The sequence below is a fragment of the Gorilla gorilla genome, chromosome 21 (assembly GCF_029281585.2).
Source record: "Gorilla gorilla gorilla isolate KB3781 chromosome 21, NHGRI_mGorGor1-v2.1_pri, whole genome shotgun sequence".
Classification (NCBI taxonomy): Eukaryota; Metazoa; Chordata; class Mammalia; order Primates; family Hominidae; genus Gorilla; species Gorilla gorilla.
The window spans coordinates 54,201,847-54,226,382 of record NC_073245.2 but is presented as its reverse complement, the minus strand read 5'-3'; the positions used below and the strand labels follow the sequence as shown (position 1 = coordinate 54,226,382).

At 42.9% G+C, this 24,536-nt stretch overlaps 1 pseudogene; it reads left to right on the top strand.

Annotated features, from left to right (window-relative positions):
- Positions 1-3,407: 3,407 nt before the first annotated feature.
- On the top strand, positions 3,408-6,064 carry LOC101137597 (neurofilament heavy polypeptide-like; annotated as a pseudogene).
- The last annotated feature ends 18,472 nt before the right edge of the window (positions 6,065-24,536 follow it).

The window sequence follows — 24,536 nt, the reverse complement described above, 5'->3', positions numbered from 1 at the left end:
GGCTCTTTTTCTCAATAAAGATATCTGAATTGATCTAATTCTTTGTTAATTTCTGGTAATTCATATTTGCTTCTAACAAAATTTCAAATATATAGAATTAAGTTGTTTTTGATATTTTCTTAGACTACATCATCTGCCCAGTATCTATCTGACTCCTTTTAGTTCTGTCCTAATTTTAAGTATTTATGCTAGCTTTCTCTTTTTCTCATTTATAATTGCCAGAAGTTGATTTATTCCACTGTCATTTTCAAAATCCAGCTCTTGGGTTTACTTATCAATTTTATTTTTTGCTTTATAATTAATTTCTGATTTTATCTTTACTATTTCTTCCCTTCTAATGTATCTGAGTTATCTTTGAACTTCTTTAATAATTCATTCCTTTTATTCTCTCATTTAAATTGGAAATACTAAAACTTACAGAGGAAAGACTTCAAGATGGCTGATGAGAAGAATTTCATGCTTTCCTCGTCCACTTAGGGGAACAAAAATAGTGTATACACAGTCACACTTTGAATACATTATCCAAGACAGAACCCTGGAATTCAAGAGAGAAGTGACAGAAAACACCAAAAGTGAGGAAGGAGAAGAAAGCAAGGCAGCCCGCTTGGCCAGGATTGGCTGGGAGCCGGGAGTAACTTCCCAATGTGGGGAAGAGTGAGTGAGAGACTTCCAGCAACACACAGCCCCAACATGCAATCATGCAATCCTGGTCACATAAGAGAACCTCGACCCTCCCAATCTCTGAAACTGACACAAGAAGCTGCTGGGAGTTGATTGGATGGAACTGCTGTGGGGTGAGGGAGCTCACACTGAGTCCCACACTCTTCTGAGACCTAAGAATCTATAGCAAGGCATCATTTTCAAACTTAGCTTCTGCACACTGTCCTGGGGCCCAGCAGCACTGGGACTGAGGCACTCTGGAAAATGGGGTTGTCACTGCTGAGACTGCAGCATGAGCTGGGAGTACTCCCACAGCCCGAGCTGAGAAGTGAGCAATGTGCAGGCTGCAGTTTGCCAGTGCCAGGAAGGAAGTACTGCTGGGACTTGAGACTGGGACACAAGTGAAGTGTGAGTTGCTGCTGGGACTTGGTCACGATCTGGGCAGGGCCTCCTGCAGCCAGGGCTGGAGTGCAAGCTAGGCACACGCTAACACTGCCAGGGATGTGGGGCAAGCCCCATCAGAACTAGGATGAAGCAGGGATATGTATTCTCCACCTGCTGGCTCAGACTGTGGCCACTGAAGCTGGCCCCATCTTCTCCAGTGGGATATCCTCAGTGCAACTGCTACTTCCCTCATTGGAACACTCCACCTGGAGCCTAAGGATTGCCATGCCCTCACTCACAGTGCCTAGTGCCCTCTCTCACCATTGGCAAGCACAGGCCCACCCAACCTGACTATGCCATTCTCCCTCTCGACACAGAGCACACAGTCCAGGTGATTGCCCAACCTAATCCACCACCTCGGGCACCTGACCACTCCTTCCATGGGCCTGAAATTGAGACTAAACTCCCAGCCACTACCACCTTAGCTGGCACTTACCTGCAAGCATAACATGTGGGTCTGAAGACTGCTCAACCTAACCATTTACAAGCACTGCCAACATCAATATGCACACCACTTGGGCCCCAGAAAATTGCTCCAGTACTGCTATTGTCATCGCCCATGCCACACCAGCTTCCCAGGGGCCCAGGAACCCACTCACCCATCTGATCCACTGCTGCCACTACTGACATTCAAGTAAGCCACCTGGAGGCCAAAGAATCAGCCCACCAGTAACTGCCAACACAGGTGCCAGTGTACACCATCATGGGACACAAACAGAGGCACACTCAGCTCACTGCTGCCATGACTGTGGCCTGAAGACTGACCCAAATGCCATCTCAGTCTCCATCACAACTTTACCACAACCTTCACTAATAACCACAATGTAACCCACTGAGGAAATCACAGATTCCACTAACACTGTCTACAGACAAAGAAATCATGCAGAGACTACACTACTGTATGCACCCAGAATCAAAGTAATGTGCCCTACCCACTCAACACCATACATAGAGCTTCAGGAAAAAGTTCTCCCTACAAAAGTAAATCAAAAATAGAAAAAAAAAAAAAGACTGTTACACCAGATGTGCAGATATCGATTGTAAGGACACAGAAAACATAAAAATGCAGGGAAATATGACACCTCCATAGGAGCACAATAATTATCTAGCAATAGATCTTAATCAAAAAGAAATTTAAAATTCCATATAGAGAATTCAAAATATTGATTTTAAAAAGCTCAATGTGATACAAGAGAATTCTGAAAAACAATTCAAGGAAATAAGAAAAGCAATTCAAAATAAACATAAGAAATTTACCAAAGAGATAGATACTTCTTAAAATAACTAAATATAAATTCTGGAACTGAAGAATTTATTGATGCAAATACAAAATACATTTGAATGCTCCAACAATAGACTAGATCAAGCAGAAGAAAGAATCTCAGAACTCGAATATAGGTCTTTTAAGATAACCTAGTCAGACAAAAATAAAGGAAAAAAAGAGTAAAAACAATAAGTAAAGCCTTTATGACATTTGGGACAACACGAAGTTATTAAATATATGAATTGTCAGTATTCCCAAGGGTGAAGAGAGAAAGAAAGAATTGGAAAACCTATTTAATTAAATAATAGACAAAAACTTCCCAAGTCTAGCAAGATATTTAAACATTTAGATACAAGAGGCTCAATCTTCCAGCAATTCCCAGGAAAATACAACACAAAAGGTCTTCTCCATGGCGTATTATAGTCAAACCGTCTTAAGTCAAAGAAAAAGAATGAATCCTAAAAACAAGAGAAAAGCATTTCATCACCTGTAAAGGAAATTTCAACACACTAACAGATTTCTCAGCAGAAATCGTACAGACCAGAAGATAATAAGATGATATATGCAAACTGCTAAAAGAAAAAAAAAGTCAAACAAGAATACTACATTCGGCAAAATTATCCTCCGTAAATGAAGGAGAAATAAAGTTTTTCTCAGACAACCAAATGCTGAAGGAATTCATTAGCACTAGACTGGTCCTACAAGAAATGCTCAAGAGAGTCCTAAAAATGGAAATGAAAAAACAACATTTACCATCATGAAAATACATGAAAGTATAAAATTCACTGGAAAAGCTATTACAAAATGGAGAAAGAAAAAACTCAAGTGGTACCACTACAGAAACCCATCAAACAATAAAAGAGAAAGAAAAGAACAAACAATATATAAAAGAACCCAAAAGCAATTAACAATATGACAGGAACAAAGCCTGACATATCAATAACTTTGGATGTAAACGGATTAAATTCTCCACTTAAAAAGATAGAGAGGCAGTGTCTCCCGCCCCGTCCCGGCCCGGCCCCGCGCACCTGCTCCAGCCATGATCAGCTTCTGAAGCGTGGACGCGTTGCTGGGCGCCCTGTTCCTGCCGTTGCACGGCGGTGGCAGCCTCCACTACGCGCTGGCCCCAAAGAGCGGCACAGGCGGGACGCGCTCGGCCGCCGGCTCCTCCAGCGGCTTCCACTCGTGGACGGGGACGTCCATGAGCTCCGTGTCTGCCTCGCCCAGCCGCTTCTGCGGCGCAGGCGCCGCCTCGAGCACCGACTCGCTGGACACGCTGAGCAACCAGCCAGAGGGATGCATGGTGGCGGCGGCTACAACGAGCAGTGAGGAGGAGCAGCTGCAGGCACCGACGGACCGCTTCGCGGGCTACATCGACAAGGAGCGGCAGCTGGAGGCGCACAACCGCAGCCTGGAGGGCGAGGCGGCGGCCCTGCAGCAGCAGCAGGCGGGCCGCGAGGTCCATGAGACGCGCGGTGCGATGCTGCGCCTGGGCAGCTGCGCCTGGAACAGGAGCACCTGCTCGAGGACATCGCGCACGTGTGCCAGCGCCTCGACAACGAGGTCTGGCAGCGCGAGGAGGCCGAGGCGGCAGCCCGCGCACTCACGCGCTGCACGCAGGAGGCCGAGGCGGCACGCGTGGAACTGCAGAAGAAGGTGCAAGCGCTGCAGGAGGAGTGCGGCTACCTGTCGCGCCACTACCAGGAGGAGCAGGTGGTCGAGCTGCTCGGCCAGACCCAGGGCTGCGGCGCCGCGCAGGTGCAGGCTGAGTTGCGCAACGCCCTCAAGTGCGACGTGACATCGGCGCTGAGCGAGATCGGCGCGGCGTGCAGCTTGAAGGCCATGCGGTGCAGAGCACGCTGCAGTCCGAGGAGTGGTTCTGAGTGAGGCTGGACTGACGTTAGAGGCAGCGAAGGTGAACATAGATGCCATGCGCTCAGCGTAGGAGGAGATAACTGAGTACCGGCGTTAGCTGCAGGCCAGGACCACAGAGCTGGAGGCACTGAAAAGCACCAAGGACTCACTGGAGAGGCAGCGCTCTGAGCTGGAGGACCGTCATCAGGCCAACATTGCCTCCTACGAGGAAGTCATTCAGCAGCTGGACGCGGAGCTGAGGACCACCAAGTGGGAGATGATAGCCCAGCTGCGAGAATACTGGGACCTGCTTAATGTCGAGATGGCTTTGGATATAGAGATAGCCGCTTACAGAAAACTCCTGGAAGGCGAAGAGTGTCGGACTAGCTTCGGCCCAATTCCTTTCTCGCTTCCAGAAGGACTCCCCAAAATTCCCTCCGTGTCCACTCACATAAAGGTCAAAAGTGAAGAGAAGATCAAAGCGGTAGAGAAGTCAGAGAAACTGTGATTATGGGGGAACAGATGGAGGAGACCCAAGTGACTGAAGAAGTGACTGAAGAAGAGGAGAAAGAGGCCAGAGAGGAGGAGGGCAAGGAGGAAGAAGAGGGTGAAGAGGAGGGGGCAGAAGGGGGAGAAGAAGCAAAGTCTCCCCCAGCAGAAGAGGCCACATCCCCAGAAAAGGAAGCCAAGTCCCCAGTGAATGAAGAGGCAAAGTCACCAGCTGAGGCCAAGTCCCCAGAGAAAGAGGAAGCAAAATCCCCAGCCGAGGTCAAGTTCCCCGAGAAGGCCAAGTCCCCAGCAAAGGAAAAGGCAAAATCACCAGCTGAGGCCAAGTCTCCAGAGAAGGCCAAGTCCCCAGTGAAGGAAGAAGCAAAGTCTCCAGCTGAGGTCAAGTCCCCTGAAAAGGCCAAGTCCCCAACAAAGGAGGAAGCGAAGTCCTCTGAGAAGGAAGAGGCAAAATCTTCAGCTGAAGTCAAGTCTCCCGAGAAGGCCAAGTCTCCAGTGAAGGCGGAAGCAAAATCCCCAGAGAAGGCCAAGACTCTTGGTGTGAAGTCTCCAGAAGCCAAGACTCCAACGAAGGAGGAAGCAAGGTCACCTGCAGACAAATCCCCCAAAAAGGCAAAAGCCCTGTCAAGGAGGAGGTCAGGTCCCCAGAGAAGACGAAGTCTCCCCTGAAGGAGGATGCAAGGCCCCTGAGAAGGAGATCGCAAAGAAGGAAGAGGTGAAGTCCCCAGTGAAGGAGGAAAAGAAGCCCCAGGAGGTGAAAGTCAAAGATTCCCCCAGAGAAAGCAAAGGAAGAGAAAGCTCCCAGCATGCCAAAAATGGAGGAGAAGGAGGACAGCAAGAAAGAGGAGGCACCCAAGGAGGAAGCTCCAGAGCCCAAGGTGGAGGAAAAGAAGGAACCTGCCATCGAAAAGCCCAAAGAATCCAAAGTTGAAGCCAAGAAGGAAGAGACTAAAGATAAGAAAAAAACAGCCACCCCAGAGAAGGAGGCTCCTGCCAATGTGGAGGTGAAGGAAGACGCTACACCCAAAGAGATGACAGGTGGCCAAGAAGGAACCAGATGATGCCAAAGCCAAGGGACCCACCAAACCAGCAGAGAAGGAGGAGGCAGCGGCAGCACCAGAGAAAAAAGACACCAAGGAGGAGAAGGCCACCGAGGCCAAGAAGCCTGAGGAGAAACCCAAGACAGAGGCCAAAACCAAGGAGGATGACAAGACCCTCTCAAGGGACCCAAGCAAACATAAAGCGGAAAAGGCTGAAAAATCCTCCAGCACAGACCAAAAAGACAGCAGGCCTCCAGAGAAAGCCACAGAAGACAAGGTTGCCAAGCGGAAGTAAGGCACGGAGAAAGGAATGTCTGGAGCAGCCAAAGAAACTCAGAAGGGGCCCAGAGCTCAAGGATCGGAGTAATGCAATTTTCACTTTTTCTCTCTTAATGTAAGAAGCAACTGCTTAGATGATGGGGCCTTCTTCTTCTTCAAACAGGAATTTCTGTTAGCAATATGTTAGCAAGAGAGGGCACTCCCAGCCCCCTGCCCCCACACCCTCCCCAAGCGATGGACAATTGTTATGAAAGCTTATGTAGCTGAATGTGGTACATGCTGAATGCCACACGTAAACTCTCGACTATAAAAAACTGCCCCCCTCCTTTCCAAATAAGTGCATTTATTTCCTCCATGTGCAACTGACAGATGACCACAATAATGAATGAGCAGTTACAAACACATTATGCTTGACATGTCTTAAACTATTTCTACATGCCTTCTGTTTTCCAAAGGAGTGGTCAAGCCCTTGCCCAGAGCTCTCTATTCTAGAACAGCTGTCCAGGTGGGGCTGGGCACTGGCCACTGAATTATGCCAGTGCGCACTTTCCACTGGAGTCCACTTTCAACTTCTTCTGTGCAATAAAACCAAGTGTTTATAAAATGAAAAAAAAAAAAAGAGAATAGCTGAATAGAGTCTTTTAAAAACGTGATCGTACTATTTGCTTCTTACAAGAAACTCAAATTATTAGTAAAGACACATAGACTGGAAATAAAAAGATGGAAAAAGATATTCCATGCAGATGGAAACCAAAAATAAGCAGGAATAGTTGTACTTGTATCACATAAAACAGACTTCAACTCAAAAACAGTAAAAAAAAAAAAAAAAAACCACACACACACACACACAAAGAACATTATTACATAAAGATAAAAAGATCAACCCAGCAAGAGGATATAACAATTCTAAATATATATGCACTCAATACTAGAGCATCCAGATTCATAAAGCAAATATTACTAGGGCCAAAGAGAGAGATAGATGCAATGCAGTAGTGGTGGGGAACTTCAACATTCCACTCTCAGCATTGAGCAAGTCATCTAGACATAAAATCAACAAAGAACATTGGATTTAAACTGGACTTTAGACCAAATGGGCCTAACATTTACAGATCGTTCTATACAACCACAGAATATGCATTTTTTTCATCAGCACATAGAATATTCTCCAGGATAGACCATATGTTAAGCTACAAAGCAAGTCTCAACAAATTTTAAAAATTAAAATTATATTAAGTATCTTCTTAGACCACAATAGAATAAAACAAATAAATCAATACCAGGAGGAACTCTGGAAACTATACAAATTCATTTTAAAAATGCTCCTGAATGACTATTACATCAACAAAGAGATTAAGATGAAAATAAAAATTTCTTGAAACAAAATGGGAATACAACAACCAAAACCTGTGGGAAAAGCAGTGCTAAGAGGGAAGTTTATATCAATAAATGCCTACATCAAAATGTGGAAATATTATAAATTAACAGTCTAACAATGTACCTAAAGAAACTAAAAAAGGAAAAAACAACAAAACCCCAAATTAGCAGAAAAATAGTAAAGATTAGAATGAACTAAATGAAATAGAGACTAAAAAAATACAAAAGTCAATAAAAGAAAAAAGTCAATTCTTTGAAAAGATAAACAAAGTCAATAAACCACTAGCTAGACTAAACAAGAAAAGGGAAGACTTAAATCAACAAAATCAGAAATGAAAAAGGAGACATTACAACTGATGCTACAGAAAAACAAAAGATGATTATGAACAACTATATGCTAACAAACTGAAAAACCTAGAGGAAATGGATAAATTCCTGGAAACACACAACCAACCAAGATTGAATCAGGAAGAAATAGAAAACTTAAATTGGCCAAAAATGAGTAATGAGTTTGAATCAGTAATAAAAACTCTCCCAACAGAGAAAAGCCCAGGACCAGATGCATTCACAGCTGAATTCTACAAAACTTACAAAGATAAGCTAATACCAATCCTTCTGAAATTACTCCCAAAAATCTAAGAGGAGGGAATTCTCCCTAATTCATTCTACAAGGCCAGCATTACCCTCATAGTAAAACCAGATAAGGACACACATGTAAAAGAGAAAAACTACAGGCCAGTATCCCTAATGCACAGAGATGCAAAAATCCTCAACAAAACATTAGCCAATCAAATCCAACAGCATTCAAAAACATAATTATAATAACCAAAACAGCATGGTATTGGTATAAAGCTGGACACATAAACCAATGGGACAGCATAGAAAATCCAGAAATAAAGCCACATGTTAACAGCCAACTGATGTTTGGAATTTTTCATTGACACTTTATAAAATTAAACTAATTTTAATTTTATTTCATTCTTATCAGAGAATTTATCCAGAATCATTTCCAATATCTTGATCATCAATTTTCTTTATAAACTAGTATAGGTTGTGATAAATGTTCCATGTTTTATTGCACAAAAACAATGAAAATTTTCTTGCCATTTTCAGAACACAAAATTTAATCCAAATCTATTAAATCAAAGTCAATATTACTAATCATACATTTTTTTTAAACCAAAGGTTACATGACGGTTTTTTGGTTTTTTTTGTTTGGTTTTGGGTTTGTTTAGGGTTTTATTGGTTGGTTGGTTGGTTTGTTGCCTCAACATCTGAAGGCTGCAATGTATGTCCATCAGTAGTAATTCTGGGTCAGTGGAAATGGGATTACTCGCCCCCTCCCGCTGAATATCAGAATATGTGTGTATGTGAGTTTTTATAAAATGACTTCTCAGACTCTGATATGATCTTTGGGGCATCTTTTACCAGCTTAGATGAGAATCACTGAGATAAATGGAAATTAGCATCATAGCATTCATGTGAATTTTATCTTTCATTGGCATAAAATGACTTCTAATAATTATATTTACCTTGTACTATACTTTTTTACTGATGTTAATATTGTCACTCCTAGTCTCAGTTTTTATTTTTAGCATTTTTCTTTGCCTCTTTTAGGTGAAGCTTTGACAAATAGCTATAATTGGCTTTGGTGGATTCTAAACCAAATCTAAGACAGATCTTTTAACGGAGGAATTTAATCCATTTACTGTCATGTTTGGCCTTCACGTATTTAACTGATACATTTAATTTGTGTCAGTCAAATCAACTTTTGACTCAGGCAGCTTTTTGTTGTAAAAAGTGTCTTCTAAGTTGTATAGACAAGTCCTTCACCTGTTTTTGCCCTCACGCCCATCCCTGCCCTTTCCGTTGCTTATTTGGTATCACAGTAGGGCTGACCCATACAGGCTGCATTTTCCAGGTTCCCTCATCCGCTCCCTTCAGGATAGGTTTGGCCAGTGATACAGACTGGCAGAAGATTGCAGTGTGGAAAGCAAGAAGAAGGGTATTTCCCCCTCTTCCTTGCCTTGACTGCATCCCTTCTGTGACTCCAACTTGGGCTGGACAAGGCTCCCTCTTTTTCCAGTTTCTACTTGGTGATCCCTGCCCCTGGGCGCAGTGACACTGCTTCCATCTTTTGTCCCTACAGCCCAGAATTTCCATTCTCTGTCCTCCATATATCCTCCCCATTGATAACTACCTTCTTTCCCTGGGCTTTTTCTCTACATTCCAGGAGATCTTCTTAACTGCATCTTCCTTAACACCAACTCCATTTTCTGCAATATTATTTATTTTCTTTACTGCTTCTAATCCCAATACAAGTTTTATTAAGCTATTGGATTTTACAGGTATTTACAATCTTTATCTCAATTTCTGCTTGCATCTTAGCAACTCTTTTAATCTTACTATGTCATCTGTCGTTTCTTGTATCTCAGCGTTCAAATTTACTGAGAACACAAAAAGACGCATCCTAGTAAATGCCTTTATTAACTATTTTATATTTTTTCAAGACATTTTTCCTCTGAATCTAGTATTCTCCTTTTTATGTCTCAGAAAAATCTTCAAGGTCTCTTGTTTTGTTTTTCCTATTATTCATGCTTGATAAAGGAGAAAGCTGGTCAGGCATGTTGCCAGTACATAGTTTGGATGGATCTTCTTTGGTCCTTGTTATTAACTACATGACTATAATTAGAATCCACATCTAGACCTTAAGCTGAGGGCTGATTAATATGCACAGATTCCAAATTCCTAGTGGTACAGTCCTTATTCTCATGTGTATTCTAGACCAGAATGGGCTGACTTCGGAACATGTGGAGGGAATATTCTGGGATAATTGTATGCAGCCGTCTCTGCTTTAGGAAAAGCAATGCATGGACATTTACATTCACCAGCATATAACTGTCTCACAGGTCTCTCTAGCTCTACTCTTTCATAGATTTCACAGTCAATTTCGTTGATTTCACAGTCTGGTATTGGTATGGCCTGAATGTGCACCCCAAAATTCATATGTTGAAACTTAATCACCCAAATGATAGTGTTAACAGGTGGGGCCTTTAAAAGACGATTAAGTCATGAAAGCAAAACCTTCATGCATGGGATTACGGCATTTTAAAAGGGCTTGAGGGAGTGGGTGTTTTCTCTTCCACTCTTCTGCCATGTGAGGACACAGTGTCCATCCCATCTGGAAGATGCAGCAAGAAGGAGCCATCCTGGAAGCAGAGAGCAGCCGTCACCAGACACCAGATGTTAGCGCCTTGATATTAGACTTCCAGATCCTCAGAACCATGAAAAAATCCATTTATCTTTCTTATAAATTACCTAGTCTATGGCATTTTGTTTTAGCAGCACAAACAGACTAAGACACATATGCGAAGATCCATATCCTGTTTTCATCTGCCACGATCCCTTCCTGCTTTTTTAATTTCTAGAAAGTTTAAATTAGTCCCACAAATGGCAAATCAATAGAAGTGATAATAGGGAGTGCTGGAGGTTAAATGGCCTCAGAAACAGCTTCTGTGTAGTAAGTGCAGGTTTCTCTCATTTTGTTCAGTGGAGACACTGCCTTTAAGGCAGGAAGTAGATAGGGGTAATAACTGAAAATCTCCTATCATGTATTTTCTGTTCTTTTGCCCAAGAATATCACCCTTGCTTTACTAAGTAAAAACTCCACCCAAGGCCCAGAATCCATGTTACCGAAAAGTAGCAGTGGTTTCTGTGTCTTCGTGAGAAGTGCCACGGGCGAGGAGAAAAGGGAACCCAAGTGCCACAGCCAGATGCCAGCTGAATCTGGAAGTCCCACCTATGTTATCTGAACAACCACTTCCTTCTCCCTCTCTAGCTTTCCCACTTAATCCATAGGGTCCCTGTCCAAAAGGAATGTCAAAATGTTATCCCATCTAAACTCCTTCCTCCTAAGAGGTCAGTGTTGACCTGCCCCACGTCTGGAGTTCTCAAACCATCCATTCCACATTCATAACTTTCCAGCCTAGCCCTTTATTCACTTAAGGGTATGGGGGGCTACCCAAACCCACTCCCCATATTGGTATCCTGCTATCCCTACAACATATCATATTCAAATTCTTGCACTCAAGCAGATTATTGTGGAATTGCCTGCTGATTCAGCATTCCATGATGTTGACCCAGACTGAATAAACAATAAATAAAAATACCAAAATAATGTTACTGTTTCAACTAATTCATTTGTCAGGAACTAAGAATTCACATAGTAATGGGAATAGAGGAAATAGATGTTAACAGATATTTTGAAATTTATTATGACTTAAGGAACAACACATTATTATTTACTCCCCTACCCACCAACTTCCTAAAATTTCTGTATGCACTTTACTCTAGCATTTGTTTAATTATAGCTTATTTTTTAATTATTCAGGTGTGTATTTACCTCCCAGTTAGGTTGCATGTTCATCCAGGGCATGAATGACAACTTACTTGTCTTTATGTCCACAGTATAGTGTGCTCAATTCTCACCAGAAGGACAAGCTAGGAACTGATGGGTTGGGTCCTATAGAGGCAGGACTAGCAGGTGCATCTCTGACCTGGAGCCGCAGGTGTCCCTGAATAGTACAAGGGGCAAAATAAGAATCGGATGAGGCAGGACAAGGGATATTAGAAGAGGAACTAAATGTAGTTTTCAAAATAAGAATGAAGATCTTAGGGCAGATATTATGAACTAGAACACAAACCAGGATGTCTAAAAACTAAGAAGAAGAAAAAGGAGCAGAAGCAGAGGACAGGACTATCTCTATTTAGCATGAATGATGGACACACAAGTTATGCCTAAAAATCAGAGCCACAGTGGATCAGACTCTCAGTGAATGTTAATCAAATTGGCACAACCAAAATGAATTATGAAAAGTAATAACCTTCAGTTCCCTCAAACTTCTCCCAGAAATCCCCCCAAAATTATATAAAAGTTATTTTATATCTAATAACTGCAAAAAAAAATGGCTTGGGGTATAGGATTTGAAATTGCACAGATATGTCACTTCATGATTCCCTACTCATTTTGTCCGTCCGTGATCTTGGGCTGACCTTTCTGAGCTCAGTTTCCTTAGCTGTAAAATGAGGATAATAGTGCCCATGTCACGGGGCTTTTTAGAGGAGTGAATCACGTAGAAAGTATCTAGCACACCAGAATCATTCAATAAATGCTGGTTTCCATCCCCCTTCATCAGCGGCCTTGGGAGTCTAATGAGGCTAAAGCAGGGATGCTTACTTAACAATTTGGAGCAAAGCAGCCCTGGTGAGCAGACATGCATTCCTGATTTCATTACGTGCCAGAAGATGAAAATGAACAGCCCTGCGGATTGTGCCCCATCCCTCGCAGCTGCCTCTCTGCTGAGGGATTTACGTTCTGTGTGATTAAGCCTGAAATGGACAGGAAGCTTTATTGTGCTAGGCTGGCATGGCCTGGAGGAGCAAATTGATAAAGATGCCTGGGTCAGTGGCAAGCTGGGTGGTTCCTAATTTATAAAAACACCTCGAGTTCCATTACTCAGCCCCTTCTTTTCTGCTCCTACCTCCCCACCCTTCCTGTTCAACGCTTCTCTTCCCCTCCTTGCAAAATGGTGACTTATTTATGAGAGGAAAAGGGATTTACTCATAAAGATAAGGCATCAGCCAAACCCACAGCAAGGACATTTCTAGAGAAGCAACATCTGGTGAACAGCAAACATTTGCTGAACTCTTTGTACCAGGTGCTGGGATGTCGGTGATATGACCAGTGACCAGGTTAGGTCCTGCCTCAGCTTTCTGAACACTTAACCTCTTTGTTTCCTCTTTAAAAAATAAATAAATAAATAAAAATAAAAAATATGTTTAAAAAAATTTTAAAAAAATTAAAAAATGGGATAGTGCTAGTTCCTGTCTTACAGATAGTGGATGCTCAATAAAAAGTAGCATTTAGGCTGGGCGCGGTGGCTCACGCCTGTAATCCCAGCACTTTGGGAGGCTGAGGCAAGTGGATCACTTGAGATCAGAAGTTCAAAACCAGCCTGACCAACATGGTGAAACCCCATCTCTACTAAAAATTTTAAAAAAAACTAGCCTGGTGTGGTGGCGTGTGCCTGTAATCCCAGCTACTGGGGAGGCTGAGGCAGGAGGATCACTTGAACTCAGAAGGCAGAGGTTGCAGTGAGCCGAGATTGTGCCATTGCACTCTAGCCTGAGTAACAGAGTGAGACTCTCTGTCTTAAATAAATAAATAAATAAATAAATAAATAAATAAATAAATATTTGAAGTAGCATTTATCATCATCATTGTCCACCCAGGCTTCCAGATTCCAAACCTTGGCATCTTCCTTATGATAACCCTCCCCAATGACCCCAGATTGGCAGAAAATATCTCACCCCCTCTCAGGGCAACTCTGCTAGTTCATTTCTCCACTGGGTTTTTGCTTCAGAGGAGGAGGGAAGGGGAGAGAAAGGAAGAGCAGGGGAGTGGGGTGTAGGGGAGGGGAGAGTGCTAACATTCACTGGAAACTCCTTTGGATCAGGCAGCATGGCAGTCATTTCAGATCATTCCAGTTAGCAGCCTCCTGGTCAGGGTCCCTGCCTTGGGTCTCACCCTTTCCTTCAATCCTACACATCAGCCAAGATCTATTTCTCACACACAGTTCTGATCTTATTAGATCCTGAACTGAAATCTTCGAGAGTTTCTTATGGGCTGTCAGATGAAGGGCATGGTCCTCAGTCTAGCAGCCTAGGCTCTTCATAGTCTGGTCCCAGGAGAACACCTCATACTCTCACCACCAATGCTTCAGTCAGTCCGCCTAGATTGCTTACGTTCTGAGGAATCAGCTTTCACGTCCCCTATGCTTTTGCTCACGCAAATTTTCACTGAGATTGCTTTGAGCTTACTCATAAGTTTGGGAAGGACTGACATCTTTACACTTTTGATTGACTCTTCCAATCCAGGACCATGATATGTCTCTTCATTGATTCCAGACATTCTTCATGGCTTTCAGTAAAGTACTGTATTTGCTTTCATATAAATCTGGACTATTTTTAGTTAATTACCAAGAGTTTTATATTGTTTTTATTGGTGCTATTATAAATGGGATCCTTTTATATATATTTTCTAATTACATATTTCTAATCAATGGAAATGCTATTTTTCTTCATGTTCAGCTTACATCCCACTACCTTACTGAACACTCTTATTAGCATCAACTACTTTTAGCTGAGTCTCTTGAATTTTTGATATAGACAGACATGTCACTTATAAATCATGGTATTTTTTAGGCTAAACAAGTGTGGTAAATTTATCATGAGGATATTGAGGCATCTCACTAAACCCAAAGGCTCAGGAAAAAGTAGAATTAGAGTCTCAAATGCCATGAGGATTCTCTCCATATCTCCTATAAACCCAAATTTAACACTTTTATGTTAATTTATTTTTATATGAGTTAAAGTTTACAATTCTTTCCTTGTTTATTTCAACTAGTTTATGCGTTAATGCAAAAGATCTTCATGTTATAAAAATATGTATGTATACAAACTGAGCTAAGGATTACTTTTTAAAGACACGCTTTTCAAAATTGTCTGAAAATTCAAACAATGTAAAATAAATTTGTGGGTTTTATTCAACACTGAGATGCATAGATGTTGGTCCATACATAAGCTGTAATCCATTTTTTCTTCTTTCATTTTTTAAAATAACATGCAGGAAAATTGGCATACAGTTCTACGAGTTTCAACACATACACAGAATTGTATAACCACCACCACAATAAGGATGCAGAACAATTCCAAACAATTCCTTTGTGCTGCCCTTTTTTAGTCAATACCTCTTCCCATCCCCAAACCCTGGCAAGCCCTGATCTGTCCTCCATTACTATAATTTTGCTTTTTCCAAGATGTCATATGAATGGAATCATACAAACTGTGGCATTTTGGATCTTCCTAATATTTATATCTCCTTTTGTATTTTTCTTATCTTACTGCTTTGGCTAGGATGCCACTGGATCCTTTCGGTTTATTTTTGCCTCCCAACTAGACTTTGGGATTCCACATAGTGAAAGTAGTGTCTCCTTCACTACTTCGACCAATTCTTAGCCAATGTAGGTGCTCACTATGTGTTTCTGGAATACATAAAGGCATTATTATCAATAGATGGGCTTCCTCTGGGGGCACCATGTAAGCTTCCCCAAAACCAAAACCCTTTCCCAAGAAAAGGTATGTTCTAGCACCTAGCTGGCCCATGGGCCTGTAAAGAAATCCCCCAACCCATCTTCATTAATTTGTCAAGACACATACAAAAACATCTGCCTATTACATGCTCACTGTGCCACATGGAACTGTCAGCCTCTAATTAGAACTAATTAGCTAATGTGGGCTTCAAATTTGGAAGACAAGAAGTTTTGCCTGTGTTCTCAATTGGTGTTAATTATCCTGGAAACCTGTTTCAACCCAAAGGCTCCCTCAAAGCATTGAGATGCTCTTTCCCACACAGGCTCCAGGAGGTAACCAGTGTGATACTGGCTGACAGTTAACAAGACTCTCTTGTATCAAGACCTTAGGGAGAGAAGGACTCATGGCTCTCTAAGGAGCTCTATTAATGCTTCCCCCTCAAGAAGACTTTTGTGAAGAATTCAGGATATTCTGGCAATTCCAGAATAGGAGTTTCAAGCTCAACAGCAAATGGAAATCAAATTAGGAGGGGCTGGGTCTAGAACCAGATGTCCCCATTAATGGGGCAGCAGGAAGAGTACACCAAATCACTTGAGGAGTCCATCTGAGGGGTTGCAATCCAAAAGACATATCCCCTTTCCTAGACTTTGTGGGATGACTGCCTCTTGTACTTGCCAAAAAATGAATGTAACAACTTCTTGTCTTGGGAGAAATTTGTAGTATTTCACACAGAAGGATATATTATGAGAGCATATGCATCAAGGGTTCCTGTTCATCTGGTGGTCAGTGCTGGCCTCCCATAGTGTGTGGGGTTTTCCCTTTGTTTCAGAGCCACTGATAAATCTGGATCCATCTACCTACCCAGGTCATGGCCAGAGCAAGGCTCAGAGTTTATGCTGATTCTGGTTGAGCAGCATGCAAATCGAATTTCCACTACTGGGACACATCCTACTTTATCACCCCTGTGAAATACCCCTACCTCTCACTCAGTGGTTATTCAGGGCCAGTAATGCAGGGAGTCCCCAACAAATGTGATGGGGATAGGACAACGATTGGCTTATGGTAACAGCTTCAGAATCTAAAATTTACTTCTACCCTAACCTCAGCACCAGGGAAAAATAATAAGGCATTAAAGACATAAGTAAATTTTTAAAAATAATTCTTAAAAATCTGGTCCTTTATTAGCTATACTTAGATAAAAGTGAGGTGAGGAAAAAAAAGGTAGAGGGGGTGGTCATTATTTCTTCTCATAGCAAACCTATTTCTTTCATTGGACTGGATCCTTTCTAATTTGAATTGGTTCAAACTGGAGCTAAAAATCTGCAGGTAGGGGTCCTGGGGAAGACAAAAGCATACCAATTAATATGCATTGGAATCACCTGGATATGGTATTAAACTACAGATCCTGGGTGAGCAGGTCCAGGGTGAGGATGAAGTTCTTCATTTCTAAGAAGCTACTAGGTAATGGTGATGCCACAGACCAGCCATCCCCAACCTTTTTAGCACCAAGGACCAGTTTTGTGAAAATTTTTCCACAGTCAGGGGGATGGTTTCAGGATGATTCAAGTGCACTACATTTAGTGTGCACTTTATTTTTATTACACTGTAATATATAATGAAATAATCATACAACTCACCATAAAGTAGAATCAGTTGGAGCCCTGAGCTTGTTTTCCTAAAACTAGCTGGTCCCATCTGGAAGTGATGGGAAACAGTGACATCATCAGGCATTAAATCCTTTTTTTTTTTTTTTTTTTTTTGGTTTTGGTGTTGTGTTGTTTTGTTTTGAGACTGAGTCTCGCTCTCTTGCCCAGGCTGGAATACAGTGGCATGATCTCGGCTCACCACAACCTCTCCTCCTGGGTTCAAGTGATTCTCCTGCCTCAGCCTCCCATGTAGCTGGGACTATAGGCGTGCGCCACCATGCCCGGCTAATTTTTGTATTTTTAGTAGAGACAGGGTTTCACTGTGTTGGCCAGGCTGGTCTTGAACTCCTGACCTCATGATCCACCCGCCTCGGCCTCCCAAAGTGCTAAGATTACAGGCATGAGCCACTGCACCCGGCCAGGCATTAGATTCTTGTAAGGAGTGCACAACCTAGATCTCTCGCTTTAGCAGTTCACAATAGGGTTCTCACTTCTATGAGAATCTAATGCCGCTGCTGATCTGACAGGAGGCAGAGCTCAGGCAGTAATGCTTGCTGGCCTGCCACTCACCTCCTGCTGGTGTGGCCTACTTCCTAACAGGCCACAGACTGGTATTGGTCCATGGCCCAGGGGTTGGGGACCCCTGCTGTAGACCACACTTCTTGAGTAGCAGGTTGTATTCATTTCCTATTGCTGCTGTAACAAATTACCACAAGCTTAATGGCTTAAAACAATATAAATTTATTCTCCTACAGTTGCATAAATCAGAAAGCTGAAAACAGGTCTTACTGGGCTAAAATAAAGGGGTCAGCTGGGCTCTGCTCCTTCTGGAGGCTCCAGGGAGAATCCTTTCCTTGCCTTTTCCAGTTTCTAGGGATGCCCACATTCCTTGGCTCCTGGCCCCTTCCAGAAATGACAGCACTCCATCCTCTGCTTCTATCACATCACCTTCTTTAAATCTGACCCCTGCCTCCCTCTTATGAAGACCCTTGTCATTACATTGACTCCCACATGGATAATCCAGGATAATCTTCGCATCTCAGGAACCTTAATTTAATCACATCCGCAAAGTATTTTTGCCATATAAGATGATATGTTCAGAGATTCTGGGGATTCAGTCATGAACATTTTGAGGGGAAAGGTGATTACTATTCTGTCTACCACCCAAGGGATCAGTTCATCTGAAGAAGATTGAGAAGGGCACAGTGGTAATTGGGTAGATAGATGGTGGGTATTTGCAGTAGGTTGGGATCATACAATGACGAGGGGCGGCAATGAGGCACTATTTCTAGTTCCTAGCATTTGGGCAGATGAGGGAGCAGGCCACAATAGCTACCAGAGAGTCTGAGAGTAGGTACTGGGCCCTGGGATGAAATTAAGACAGGTCTTTAGGGACTGCAAGGGGGCATAGTTAGGGGCCTGGGACTGACCAACTCTAGAAGTGATGGAAGGCTTAACCTGCCACATGGCTATTCCAAGTCTCATTTGACTAAAGACATGAATCTAAAAAGTTCTTGGCTTCTCTCCCTCACTACCTCAACTCCCAGTGGGACCTGATTCTCCGGCCCTAATGATGACCAGCAAGGAGGAACTGGTTGGCAAACTGTAAGTGACAGATGCCTTGAGGGAAAGTGACCGTATCAGCTCAGGGTTCCTAATGGCTGAGAAAAGGTTGGACACACATCCTGAAACTGAAAGCAGCTTTCAGAAAGTCCTAATAAAAACTGTCATCAGATGTGACAGAGATGACGACTCAGGGCAGCTCTCAAAACCCCAGTTCTGACCATTTGTGGCTCCAGGAAGAGAGGTGGAGCCTATACATAGAGATCTCCCCAGGGACTTGAGTTTTGAAAAGTCAGGTGAAGATGGAAAATTGACACATCACCAAGGGCTGGCTGGTATGAGTGTGACACTGATGGGTAAAATGGATAGGGAAGCTAAAGCCCCAAGGAACTGGGACTGAAAAATTGTTCAAAATATGATAGGCTTCTGTGGCTTGGTTTAGAAGATCAAGGAGATCTGCTTGCATGGGAGGAGGCCAGTGCCTGGGTCTTGGCTGGACATTCTCATTCACCCACCCTTGCCCTACCCTGCCCATCCCTACTCTCCTATGAATCCCAGGAGAATGACTTCTATGGCTCTATCACCAACCTCTCTTGCTCTCTGGTTTCAGCTAGGCTTAGCCAATAAAAAACACAAGGAGGAGATAGAAGAGTGGAAGTAGAGGAAAGCCAAGACATTTATTTCCTTAAGTCCTGCTAAACCAGAGTAAGCCATGGCTGCATTCCCCTACCCAAGGCCACAGCTCCTACCACTTGGCCCTCTCTTAAAATTATAGGTCTCTTTTGGGTTCTGCTAACACTACTCAGCAGGGTGGGGAAGGAGCTAGCTGGAAAACCTTTTCTCCTGACCCCAGAGCCAGTCCTTGGCTCTTCTATCAGCTACTGTGGACCCTCCCTGGACCCTGGGCTCCCCCAGTATTCACCAAGGAGCAATCCTCAGGACTTTAGACACCACTTTTCAAAGCCATGCATATTGACTTAGCAGACCATAGCAACAAGAGCCAACAATTGTCACATACGTACTCCACGCAGGTCGCTGCTCAATCATGTGCCTTGTACTGACCCATCTAATCCTTGCTACAATGCTACAGGGTTGTCCTTTCCTGTGCTAGGAGATGGATGCAGAGGTCAGCTATGGTCCCTTCCCTTCAGGAAACTCAAAGTCTAAAGGGGGAGACAGGCAAGCTCACAGAAATCTCAGTGTATTTATATATAATAAAAACAACAGTAAAGCTTTGATGAGCGTTTGCTACTTGTCAGGCCTTCATTTGGATCATTTGATTTTTCACAGCCACACTATGAAGTGAAGGAGTGTTATTACCATTTTTACAATGAGAAAACTCAAGCTTAGAGAGCTGGTGATTTACAAATGCAAGGGGTTTCAAAGAAGCTGAATGCAGGTCTTTCTGACTCTAGAGCTGGTACTTTTAACCCTCTCATTACATCATGCCACCTGCATGTGAATGTGTGTCTCCATGCTGCACAAAAGGGACCACCACCCCTGGCTTTTGGAGAAAATAGGTAATCAATATAAATCTATATGGAGAGCTATATATGTTAGATGGATAATACGCAGAAATATGGTTTTAATAAAAGAGCAATTAGCAAAGTATCAATTGGCTACATAGCTATTCCCAAAGGATTAGGGTCCATCTGGTAGAGAGATCCCCAATGGTACACAGTAGGGGCAGGCAACCCGTGTGTGTGTCAAAATTAGGCACACACCCTGTGGCATCTTAGGGCAGAACAAGGCAGTGGCTGTTCCCTCCCTAGGCTGACAGCTCCTTGGCACATTGAGCAAGTAACTTGGTGGGGTGAATCTCTCTCTTGCCCCCTATTCTAATACCCTGGGCAAGAACATTGCAGTTCCTGAGGAGGGTTGCCTGTCCATCATAGGTTGGAACAGCAGGCCATGCAAGGGGCACATGGATTCATTCCCCAGCTTCTCCAATCAGGCCCCATCTTCATTTTGCAAACTTTTCAGAATGTGCTTGGCAAATTCTGTACCCTGATAGTGTGCCATGGGGCTTGAGCTTTGTTCTTGGATTTATTCTGTCCCAAACTATTGTTGGTGACTTGTAGAAAGATGTAATCTGCCTAGTGATACAGGTGTAAATGTCAGGGGAAAAAGAACAAAAACTAAGAGCCACAGAGGAACATTGTAAGGAGAGATTTCTGCTCATTCTCAGGAATATCTCTCCACTCATCAGTGGGAGAATGGATTTTACCTACTAGAGGTTTAAGGGGATAGAACTTAAAAGCACGTTCCCTTGTGACTGGAGATGTTCAAGCACAGAGGTTGGCATGGGTGCATTATGGCATGGATTCCCCCAGAGATGGGTGAAGAGCTTGTGAGGTTGTGAGTTTCCATCTTGTTTGCCTAAGGCAGATATTTTGAGCTCTTCAAGAAAAAGCCTTTTCTCCTGGCTGGGTCTAACCCCTAGGTCTTGGCCTTCATGGCATCCCTGGTCCCCTTCCCTCAGCGCCCCCAGCACCAGTGCCTCTAACCTGCCTTATTCCCTATCTGTTAGTGCTGCCCTCTTCACACCACCTCTCAGGGAGTCCAGAGCACAATTTTCCCACATTCCCACCTCCCTTTCCCTCTCCCAAGGCACCCATGCTCTCTGCTCGACACCCCCTCCCCTCAATCATTGGTGTGGGTGCTTCTGTGGGTGTCTATGTTCAGGCACTGATATGTCTACAAACTAGGACTCATTTAAAAGGAAACAAGATATATTCAAAGCTTGAAAAATTCCCCCAGAGTTTGGCAAAGTCTCATTTCTTTCTGGAAAACAATGTAGTCTGAAGCAGGTTCTGTCTTTACATTTTGGGTGGGATAGGAAGAAGCTCTGATCTGAGGTGGTGAGAGACTCAGAAACCAGACCTGGTTCCTTAATAAAGGATGTGTGGTTTTCAAAAAGTCACCTCCCCTCTCTGAGCCTCAGTTTCCTCAATTATAAAATAATGGGACTGGATTAAGAGATCACTCAAGATCCTTCTGATTTTATAATTTCATTTTACTTGGCATGTTGTGTTCCCAAATAGTCCTGGAACTCAACAGCCATGCCAACCAGTAGAATGAAGGCTTTGGCTCTACTTATATAACTCAGCCTTTCACCCCCAAAGCAGCTCTTCCTCCTGTATTCACCCTGGTTGGCTTTCTTCACCCAGTAACTTAAACCTAAAAAATCACCTAGACTTTTTGAGTCTCACTCTTTGTCATAGCCCATAGCTGATCAATCACCAAGTTCCATCTATGCTAATTTTTAAAAATCTCTTGTGTGTAAACTTTCTTCTCCAGCCCGTTGGCCTTGCCCAGTTCAGGCCCCTATCTACTCTCATAGATTTTTCAAACAGTTTCCTACCTGATTTCCTGACACTAGTGGTTATATTCCCTCCTATACCAGCTGCTAGAGTTAAAAGCCCCAAAAACACAAAACTATGCTCAACATCCCCGCCCCAAGAATCTTCAGTGGCTCCCCACAGTCTAGAAAATAATACCTAAATGTGTAACCTGCCCTTCCAGGCTTTGTGATCTAAAACCCTGTCTATGTAACTGTCAGAGACTCAAAAATGATAAGGACAATAATGTTACATTTTTTTGTGCCAAGCTCTGTGCAAGAACTTTACATGGAATATCTCAAGTCACAACTCAGTGAAGTCATCCTGGCTGCAGGTGTTTCCAATCACTCCTTGACTTTAAGGAACTTGAAATATTTTGGATTCTGATGTGCCCTCTCAATTCCAGTATCCATATACCCTAAAGCTCAAATTAGACATGTTACATCATTCACAGAAAAAAAAAATCTAGGTCCCTATCAAGAGAACCATGAAAATGCAGAATAATGTGGGGGCAGGTATCCTAAAGCAATTAGCTAAGAATAAAGACAAACCAGTATGTCATCACATAACCATTTAGCTTCAGGCAGATTGCGGTCAAGATACCAAGAATTAGGAGAGGGAATTGAATTCAAAATTTTTTGCAGCCTCTTCTTCCAGTTAATTCAAATTCTCTTTGAAAATTAGGCTTCCATATGGTTAATATTAGGGCTCTGTAACATTAGGAATCTGCAGCCTTAGCTCATTAATACTCATTAACAGGGAAGGCTCATAATAATAACCCTTCGCATCTGTGTGGCCCTTTATGGTTTTAAAGCGATGCCATATGCGTTATCTCATTTAATTGCCTTTAATCCTTGGGATTTAGGGTTCAGCTAAATATGCTCACTGACTGAGAATAGGGATAACCCCACTCAGGGATCATAGGGGAAGATGAGAAGACAAGGGGTGCCTGTGATGTAATGAAGAGATGCAGGGGGTAAATTAGTGAAGTATAACGCTCTGAATTACAGAATATTTTTAAAAGCAATGCTGTCAAGGCTGCTTGCAAGGAAATAAGGAAATAGAAAAAGATCTATCTTTAATGAACAGCTAAGAGTTCACTTATAATTAGCACATCAGAGTGTGGCCCACTGAAGACTGGCCTTGGCTTCTTTTGCAGCAATGTGCTTGAAAAACCACAATCTCTACCTGGATAAATATCTTTCCTGCCCTTTGCCTTCATTTTTTTCATAAGCCAAGGGTGATGCTCCCCCTTGTGCAGTGTGGACACACACATTCACATACATGTGGTGTAATAAGAGGGTTAAAAGTGCTAGTTCTGGCATCAGAAAGACCTGCACTCAGCTCCTTTGAAACTTCTGACATTTCCAAGTCACACTCACTCTGTAAGCTTGAGTTACCTCAGCTGTAAAAATGGTAATAATACTTCCTTACTTCATAGTTGGCTATAAAAAAATCAAATCAATTAACCCAAATGAAGACTTGACAAGTAGCAAATCTTCACCAAAGTGTTACTATTGTTTTGATATTATTATTATTATTTTGTATAGACAGGATCTCACTATGTTGCCCAGGCTGGTCTTAAACTCCTGACCTCAAGCAATCCTCCTACCTCAGCCTCTCAAAGTGCTAGGATTACAGGCATGAGCCACTATGCACAGCCTATTGTTATTTAAATACACTGAGATTTCTGTGAGCTTGCCTGTCTCCCCCTCTAGACTTAGAGTTTCCCCTAGGGCAGAGATCACAGCTGACCTCTGCATCCATCTCATAGCACAGCAAAGGACAACCAATAGCATTGCAGCAAGGATCAGGTGGGTCAATCCAAGGCACTTAACTGAACAGTGACCAGCACCGAGTAAGTACGTGATAATTGTCGGCTCTTGTTGCTATGGTCTGTCAAGCCAATATGCGTGGCCTTGAAAAGTGTCTAAAGTCCTAAGCAATGCTCCTTGGTGAATATTTGGGGAGCCAAAGTCCATAGAGTTCCATAGTAGCTGATGGAAGAGCCAGTGACTAGCCCTGGGGTCAGGAGAGAGGGTTCCCCAGCTGGCTCTCCCCTTATGTTGCTGTGGAATTCCAGGCAGCTCGCTTGCTCTCCAGGCCTACATTTCCCCATCTTTTAACTGAAAGTAGAGTAGGAGGCTCCTTAATGACCTCCCAGCTTGAGACTGTACACTACAAGGCTAGAGTTGTTAATGGGCTTGTATGGGCCTGCCTTCTAGTAAGTGTGTTAACACAAAAAAATACACTGAATCTTTCTGAGCACCATTTGCAGCCTGTGTAAATGGGAAGTGATATTGTCTGCATTGAATAGTTGTAAGGACTAAATGAAGTGAGCTATGAGAGCCAATTACCATCTCAGTCTTTGGAAACACATGGTGATAAGCAGCTATTCTTCCAACAAGCT